The sequence below is a fragment of the Pipistrellus kuhlii genome, unplaced genomic scaffold (assembly GCF_014108245.1).
Source record: "Pipistrellus kuhlii isolate mPipKuh1 unplaced genomic scaffold, mPipKuh1.p scaffold_m20_p_46, whole genome shotgun sequence".
Taxonomy (NCBI): Eukaryota; Metazoa; Chordata; class Mammalia; order Chiroptera; family Vespertilionidae; genus Pipistrellus; species Pipistrellus kuhlii.
This window is the reverse complement of record NW_023425547.1, coordinates 1,395,530-1,403,806: the sequence shown is the minus strand read 5'-3', so window position 1 is coordinate 1,403,806 and position 8,277 is coordinate 1,395,530.

Here is an 8,277-nt window from a genome sequence, read left to right as displayed (position 1 = left end):
TTGAAAGGAGCATCTCATCCATTTGCATTTAAAGTTATTGTTGATAGTATTTATTTATTGCCATTTTTTTTCTTTACAATTATGTTCCTCTCACAATTTATTCTTGTTCTTTTTTTAATTAATTAATTTATTTTTTTACATATTTTAATGATTTTTTTGCCCCCCTCCCTCCCTCCCCCATATCCCCTCCCTCCCCATAGTTTTATGTCCATTGGTTGTACTTATATGCATGTATACAAGTCCTTCGGTTGATCTATTATCTCCCCCAGATCCTCCTCCCCTCCCCGCTGTAATTTGACAATCTGCTTGTTGCTTTACTGTCTCTATATCTATCTTTTGGTTCATCAGTTTATAATGCTCTTTATTATCCACAAATGAGTGAGGTCATGTGGTGTTTCTCTTTCATTGATTGGCTTATTTCACTCAGCATGATGTTCTCCAATTCCATCCAGGTTGCTGCAAATGATGAGAATTCCTTCTTTTTTATGGCAGCATAGTATTCCATTGTGTAGATGTAACATAGTTTTTGGATCCAATCATCTGCTGATGGGCACCTAGGCTGTTTCCAAATTCTAGCTATTGTAGATTGTGCTGCTATGAACATAGGGGTGCATATATCCTTTCTGACTGGTGTTTCTAGTTTCTTGGGATATATTCCTAGGAGTGGGATTACTGGGTCAAATGGGAGTTCCATTTTCAGTTTTTTGAGGAAACTCCACACTGTTCTCCACAGTGGTTGCACCAGTCTGCATTCCCACCAGCAGTGCACGAGGGTTCCTTTTTCTCCGCAACCTCGCCAACACTTGTCGTTTGTCGATTTGTTGATGTTGGCCATTCTGACAGGTGTGAGATGGTACCGCATTGTTGTTTTGATTTGCATCTCTCATATAATTAGTGACTTTGAGCATGTTTTCATGTGCCTTTTGGCCTGCCTTCTGTCTTCTTTTGAAAATATTCTATTTAGGTCCCTTGCCCATTTCTTAATTGGATAATTCATCTTCCTTTTATTTAGTTGTATCAGCTGTCTGTAGATGTTAGAGATTAAACCTTATCAGTGGTGTTATTTGCAAATATGTTCTCCCACACCGTGGGCTTTCTTGTTGTTTTGTTGATGGTTTCTTTTGCTGTAAAAAGCTTTTTATTTTGATGTAGTCCAATTTGTTTATTTTCTCTTTAGCTTCCATTGCCCTAGGGGCAGTATCAGTGAAGAAGTTCTTTTGGCATACGTCTGAGATTTTGCTGCCTGAGGATGCTTCTAGTATTTTTATGGTTTCCCGTCTGATGTTTAAGTCCTGTATTCATTTTGAGTTTATTTTTGTGTATGGTGTAAGTTGGTGATCTAGTTTCATTCTTTTGCATGTGTCTACCCAATTTTCCCAACACCATTTATTGAAGAAACTGTCTTGACTCCATTGTATATTCGTGCCTCCTTTGTCAAATATTAATTGAGCATATAGATTTGGGTTGATATCTGGGTTCTCGATTCTATTCCATTGATCTATATGTCTGTTCTTGTGCCAGTACCAGGCTGTTTTGAGAACAGTGGCTTTGTAATACAGTTTGAAGTCCGGTATTGAGATCCCTCCTACTTTACCCTTCTTTCTCAGGATCGCTGTGGCTATTCGGGGTCTTTTATTGTTCCAAATGAACTGTTGGAGAGTTCTTTCTAGGTCAGTGAAATATGCCCTTGGTATTTTAATGGGGAGTGCATTGAACCTATAGATTGCTTTAGGAAGTATGGACATTTTGATGATGTTGATTCTACCAATCCATGAACATGGTATGTTCTTCCATCTCCTTACATTATCCTCTATCTCTTTTTTCAATGTCGTGTAATTTTCTGCATATAGATCCTTTACTTCCTTAGTTAAATTTATTTCTAGGCATCTTAATTTTTTTGGTGCGATGGTAAATGGAATTGCTTTTTTAGTCTCTGTTTCTGTAGTTTCACTGTTGGTGTATAGAAATGCCATGGATTTCTTGGCGTTAATTTTGTATCCTGCTACATTGCCAAATTCATTTATTAAGTCAATTAGTTTCTTAATGGAGTCTTTTGGGTTCTTTATGTACAATATCATGTCATCTGCAAATAAAGATAACTTTACTTCTTCTTTTCCAATTTGGATGCCTTTTATTTCCTCCTCTTGTCTAATAGCAATGGCTAGTACTTTCAGTACTATGTCAAACAGGAGTGGCGAAAGTGGGCATCCCTGTCTTGTTCCTGTTCTTAGAGGGAATGGTTTTAGTTTTTGCCCATTGAGTATAATGTTGGCTGTGGGTTTATCATATATAGCTTTTATTATGTTGAGGTATGATCCTTGTACTCCCACCTTGTTAAGAGTTTTTATCAGGAAAGGGTGTTGGATTTTATCGAATGCTTTTTCTGCATCAATTGATATGACTATATGATTTTTATCTTTCAATTTGTTTATGTGATGTATCACGTTTATTGATTTGCGGATATTGTACCATCCTTGCATTCCTGGAATAAATCCTACTTGGTCATGGTGTATGATCTTTGTGATGCTCTGCTGGAGCCGATTTGCTAGGATTTTGTTGAGGATTTTGGCATCTATGTTCATGAGGGATATTGGCCTGTAATTCTCTTTCATTGAGTTGTCTTTATCTGGTTTTGGTATTAGGGTGATGCTGGCTTCATAGAAGGAGTTTGGAAGTGTTCCTTCCTCTTGAATTTTTTGGAAAAGTCTGAGGAGGATAGGTTTTAGTTCTTCCTTGAATGTTTGGTAAAACTCTCCTGTGAAGCCATCTGGCCCTGGGCTTTTGTTTGCTGGAAGCTTTCTGATGACTGTTTCAATTTCTTCCCAAGTCACTGGTCTATTGAGATTTTTAGATTCTTCCTGATCAAGTTTTGGAAGTTTGTATTTTTCTAGGAATATGTCCATTTCCTCCAGGTTGTTCAGTTTGTTGGAATAGAGTTGTTCGTAGTATTTTGTAACAATCCGTTGTATTTCGTTGGGGTCTGTTGTTATTTCACCTCTTTCATTTCTGATTTTGTTTATTTGGGTCCTCTCTCTTTGTTTCTTAGTTAGCCTGGCTAGAGGTTCATCTATCTTGTTTATTCTTTCAAAGAACCAGCTCTTGGTTTTGTTGATCTTATGTATTGTTTTTTTGGTCTCTATGTCGTTTATCTGTGCTCTGATTTTTGTTATTTCCTTCCTTCTGCTTACACTGGGCTTTTCTTGTTGCTCCTTTTCTAACTCTTTGAGTTGTAGAGTTAGATCATCTGTTACCCTTTTTTCTAGTTTTTTGCAATAGGCTTGTAAGGATATGAACTTCCCTCTCAAGACTGCTTTTGCTGTGTCCCATAGATTTTGGATTGTTGTGTTTTCATTGTCATTTGTTTCCAGGATGTTTTTAATTTCTTCCTTGATTTCTCTGGTAACCCAGTCCTTGTTTAATAGCGTGCTGTTTAGTCTCCATGTGTTTGATTTCTTTGGATTATTTTTATTGTAGTTAATTTCCAGTTTTATGCCATTAAGGTCTGAGAAGATACTTGATATGATTTCTATCTTCTTGAATTTGAAGAGACTTTGCCTATGACCCAAAATGTGGTCTATCTTTGAGAATGTCCCATGTGCACTTGAGAAGAATGTATATTCTGTGGCTTTGGGGTGGAGTGTTCTGAAGATGTCAATTAATTCCATCTGGTCTAGTGAGTCACTTAGGATTGATATTTCTTTGCTGTTTTTTTGTTTAGATGATTTGTCGAAGGGTGACAGTGGGGTATTAAAATCTCCTACTATGATTGTATTGATTAATCTCTCTCTTAATGTCCTCCAGCAGTTTTTTTTATGTATTTGGTTGCTCCTGTATTGGGTGCATATATATTTACCAGGGTTATTTCTTCTTGTTGGATTGTTCCCTTTAGTATTATGAAGTGGCCTTCATTATCTCTTATTATGTCCTTCACTCTGAGATCTAATTTGTCAGATATAAGTATTGCTACCCCAGCTTTTTTTTTCATTTCCATTTGCCTGGAAAACTTTTTTCCATCCCTTCACCCTCAGTCTGTGTGCATCTTTTTTCTGAGGTGGGTTTCTTGTAGACAACAGATGTATGGGTCTTGTTTTCTTATCCAATCTGTTACCCTATGTCTTTTGATTGGAGCATTTAATCCATTTACATTTAAGGTTATTATTGATAGGTACACATTTGACACCATTTTTATTCTATACCCGTGTTCCTTCTTCACTTCCTATTTCTTTATTTTTACAGTAGACCCTTTAGCATTTCTTGCATTGCTGGTTTGGTGGAGATAAATTCCTTCAGTCTTTTTTTGTCTGTGAAGCTCCTGATTTCCCCTTCAATTTTGATTGATAGCCTTGCTGGGTACAGTATTCTTGGATTCAGACCCTTCCTTTGCATGACTTTGTATATTTCATCCCATTCCCTTCTGGCCTGGTAAGTTTCTGTTGAGAAATCAGTTGCTAGTCTGATGGGGGTTCCTTTGTATGTAACTTTCTGTCTCTCTCTGGCTGCTTTTAAAATTCTTACTTTGTCATTGTTGTTTGCCAATTTGATTATAATGTGCCTTGGAGTCTGTCTTCTGGGATTCATTTTGCTTGGGACTCTGTGAGCATCTTGGATTTGTGTGGGTTTTTTCTTCTCTATTTCAGGAAAGTTTTCTGTCATTATTTCTTGAAATACTTTTTCCATGTCTACCTCAGTTTCCTTTCCTTCTGTAACCCCTATTATTCGAATATTATTTTGTTTTGTAATGTCCCAAAGCTCCCGTAGGCTCTCCTCCTGCTTTTTAATCTTTTTTTCTAGAAGCTGCTCTACTTGGGTATTTTTTTCCATCTTATCTTCTAGCTCACTGATGCGGTCCTCTGCTTCCTCTAGTCTACTCTTGATGCTTTCTATTGAGTTCTTCATGGTAGCGATGTCATTTTTCATTTCTTCTTGGTTCTTCTTCAATTCCTCATGGTTCTTCCTCATTTCTTCTTGGTTATTGTCAAATTTCTCTTCCATTCTTTTTAGCCATCCTATGATCATTATTCTGAATTCTTGCTCTGGTAGGCTGCTTACCTCGGGCTCGTTTACTTCCTTTTCTGGTGATGCCTGCTTTTCTTTCATGTGCGGACTATGTTTTTGTCTCCCCATGGCCTCTCTTCTCAGGATGTCTGGTTATGTGGTGTTCCTTCTCCTGCGTTGATTTAAAATTTCAAAATACAAACACTACCTGGTACAACACAAGAGGCACTTAACAGGAATGTACTTACAATATTAATAACCTTTAGTAAAGGTGACCACTAGAGAAAGGCAACTTAGGGGATAGGAGAGAAGGAAGAAAGGTAAAAATAAAATAAATAAAAAATTAAAAAAAGTAAAAATTAAAATTAAAAAAAAATTAAGTAGATAAAATTAAAAAAAAGAGGGATAAAGAGATAGAAAAAGAAGAAAAAAAGTAATGACAAAATAAAGTTGGAAAACAGGGAAAAAAAGAAAGGAGAGAGAGAGAAAGAGAGAGAAGAAGCAAACTAAAAGAGAAATGGGAAACAAACTATATATATGTGGAGAAAACTGCCATAGAACAACCACTGAACCCAGCCAATGCCAGTAACAATACTTGGAGATTAATGCAAACTACAATATCCCCTATTATTAAGTAAGGCTATGATATACAGAAGTAAAAGATACAAACAAAAACAGAGTATTTTTTAAAAAAAAAATACAAAGCAACAATAACAACACAGTAATAAGCATAACAATTTCACTAACAAGCCTAAAAATTCACAATAATCAACCTTCACACAAACAATGCGAAAAGGATAGAGGGGAGAACAGTTTTTCTTTCTTTTTTTTTTTTTTTAACTAGTTAATATAGTGCAGAGATTGGTATTTATACACTTGGATCAGGGGTTGGAACATAGGTCTATAAGTATAGTGAGAGTTTTAGCAGAGGGTATACAGAAAGAATAGAGGAAAAACTAAAGCCGGAAAGGGATAGGATAAACCGTAGACTAAAAGGGTAAAGTTTAGCAAGAGAGTGATGGTGTAAAGGTCGAGTTGAGATAGGGTTGAATGATGCTATAGTAGAGATTAAAATAGAATGAAGGTTACTCCCAAGGTAAAATAAAGAAAAAAATAAAATGGTACTGAAGAGGGAAAAAAAAAATTTGCAAAATAGCAGTAGTAATAGTGATGATAGAGATTGAAAAATGTAATAATTAAAAAGGTAAAATCAAGTAAGGAAAAAAATCGTTTCTTAAGTAAAAGATATAAAAAATGAAGATTAAATAAAAGAGGTAAAAAATGTAAATAAAATAATAGTAAAATTAGCATAAAAATGTTCAGTAGTGGTCATTCACTTCCTCTGTTAATGTATTTGGCACTCCTGATTCTCGGCCCAGAAAGTCTTGCAGTTCCCAGCATTCCACTGCACCTCAGATTTGTAAGGTAATCCTTAATTTTAAGTAGACTATATCTTAGTTATTTGTGTCCATTTCTTTTTGATTAATTAAAAGATAAAAGAAAAGAAAAGAGAAGGGAAAAAAAAAAGGGGGGCAGTTTGTAATTCAGCTCTTAGGTGTCAGTGTTACTGGTTTGACCTCCCAGTCTTTTTGGTTGCTCAGGCCTTCTTTCTCTATGGCTCTAGCTGGCAGGGTGCCAGCTGGCTCCCAGACTATCTCTTCTGGTACAGATCCCTTGTTTCCAGGAAGGCAATTTCCCCCTGCAATTTCCCCGGATATGCCCAACTGGGCAGTCCTTCCCTAGTATTCAGAAGCAAGGGGGTGAAGGGGATCAGGCACCAAGGTGTCCAGATGTTCCGCCCTTGGCGAAACAGCCGAGATTCTTAATGCTCTGTCCAGTGACCTGTGGCGTTTTAAAAAAGTCGCGCTTCTGGGGAGGATAACGTCAAACCCAGCACTAGGTGTCGATGCAGCCTTCTTTGGGTGCCGCTGGGTGGCCAGTAGTGGGTGCTCCCAGCTACCCTGAGGGAGGGGTTGGAGCTCCCCGGCTACCGTAGCTCCCCGGTCCCCTAGGCTGTCCCCGCAAACTCTGACCTTTCCGTGGGTGACTGAAGAACTCCCCGGATTCCACGCGCCCGTGCCGATTCGGGCTTCTCAGCTGCTTGATGGACCTCCCCGCTGTGTGTTTTTCCAGGCCTCAGGGATGCTCCTCCTTTCCTGGTAAGATGGCGTTGCCTTCTCTCCACGAGAGCTCGCTGCGAGAGCCGCCGCAGCCGCGGCAGTGCTGGCCTCTTGGTCAGGAAATCTTGTCCAGCGGACCTTTCCTTACCTTCCTAGAGAATTCTGAAGCCCCTTAGCTGCCAATCAACATTCCCTGAGCGACTCAGACGCTGTTTCTATCTGTTCTGGGACCAGAGTCAGAACAAGTCCGACTGTTCGGTCGCCATCTTCCTATTCTTGTTCTTAAAGCACTCCCTTTATCATATCTTGCAATGCCTGTTTGGTAGTAATGTATTTCTTTATCCATTTTTGCCTGGGAAGTTCTTTTATTTTCCCTTCTAATTTAAATGATAGCTTTGCAAGATAGAGTAGTCTTTGGTTCAGCTCCTTGTTCTTAATTACTTTGAATAGTTCATGCCAATCTCTTCTTCCCTGATGTATTTCTGTTGAGAAATATGCTGATATTCTAATGGGTACTCCATTATAGGTAACTTTGTCTTTCTTGCTGACTTTAAGATTATTTTGTTATCTTTAATGTTTGTCATTTTAATTATGATGTGTTTTGGAGTGAGTTTCTTTGGGTTCATCTAGATTGGAACGCTCTGTGTTTCCTTAATTTGTATAACTTTTTCCTTTACCAGGTTGGGGAAGTTTTCTGTATTTCTTTCAATAGGTTCTCTATTCCTTGCTCACTTTTTTTTTTTCTTTTGGAAACCTGTTATGTTTCATGTTGTCCCAAATTTCCCTTAAACTATCCTTCTGCGCTTTTAATCTTTCTTTCTTTCTTTCTTTCTTTCTTTTAAAAATATATATATATTATTGATTTTTTACAGAGAGGAAGAGAGAGGGATAGATAGAGAGTTAGAAACATCGATGAGAGAAAAACATCAATCAGCTGCCTCTTGCACACCCCCTACTGAGGATGTGCCTGCAACCAAGGTACATGCCCTTGACCAGAATCGAACCTGGGATCTTTCAGTCCGCAGGCTGATGCTCTATCCACTGAACCAAACCGGTTTCAGCTAATCTTTCTTTTTGTTTGCTCTTCTAATTAGGATTTTTTTCTACCTTGTAGTCCAAGTCACTGATTCGATCTTTTATTCCTATTGTCAGATAGGTTGTT